Below are 1,116 nucleotides of genomic sequence, written 5' to 3'. Positions count from 1 at the left end.
TGTTTGTCTTTTTGTGTTGTTCTCCCTTCCACCACCAGGAGGCGCCTGGTTCTGGTCCGCCTCTTCACACACCTGATGATCGTTGCCTCGTTAATGGAGTGCTCTTAAGCTGTTGACTGCCACTACCTCGACGCCAAAGTATTTGCCAGTTTTTGGTACTCTAGCCAAGCTGAGTTTTCTCTGAGTAAGACTGAGTTCTTGTCCCCCTGAGGTTTAACTTCTTTTTTGTCTTTGCCTCTCGGCAGGAAGTCTTCCTGCAAACTGGATCTTTTTGGACCTTCTCTCCCTGAAGGAATCAACTGAGCCTCAAACCGAGCTGGGGATTCAAACAGGAGGTTTGGATCCTTCTTCCTTGAAGAGGACGTTGAGTTAACTCTCTGAGCAGGGGAATCATCTCCTTTACGACCCGTTCAAGTACCGCAGGAAATCTTGGTGGCAGTCAGTTTCTCTGATCACCAACAACCATCCGAGTTCTGGGTAAACCCTGTTCCGCCCTCCACCGAATCAGAATAACACTGGAAAACAGCACGAAGATTTGAATCAAAGATCCTACAACTTCTCTGGAAAAGTGAGTCAACCACCATATCCACGAATGAAACTTCCCACTGAGCGTGAACTAATCGTTTTGTCTTCCCTTCACCTTCCAGTTCCGGCCGAGCTGAGTTCTGAGCAACTCCGCACCGAGCCTTACTCTTCAATAAACCTGTTAAACTTTTTATCTGTGTCTCTCTGAATTGGTTTCACTGCATGTGGGTAAAATCATGACACATATGGCAATAAAAAACACCAAAAACTAGGTAATTTGTTTTTTTGTACACAACTAAAGGGATACACGCCCGTCAGGGTAGTTTAAAGTGTATTTTTCCGAACAAAACTTAAGGGATAAACTAAAGGGATAAATAGGTATTGACTATGGGTATGCTGGTCTGACGGGGTATGCTGGTCTGATAGAACCCCCCCGCAGACCTGGAGGGGAGGTTTGTCAAACACTTCCTGATCGATATTAATCTAACATTTTTCATCAATAATTGGTCAGAAGCTTGATCCGACCTCCAGATAACAAAGGTTCTGCCTTCAGTTGAGACGCTGACCAGATCAGAACAGACAGGCGGGGGA

This window comes from Cyprinodon variegatus, unplaced genomic scaffold (assembly GCF_000732505.1).
Source record: "Cyprinodon variegatus isolate N-32 unplaced genomic scaffold, C_variegatus-1.0 Scaffold534, whole genome shotgun sequence".
NCBI lineage: Eukaryota > Metazoa > Chordata > Actinopteri > Cyprinodontiformes > Cyprinodontidae > Cyprinodon > Cyprinodon variegatus.
Note: the sequence above shows the minus strand (reverse complement) of the source record.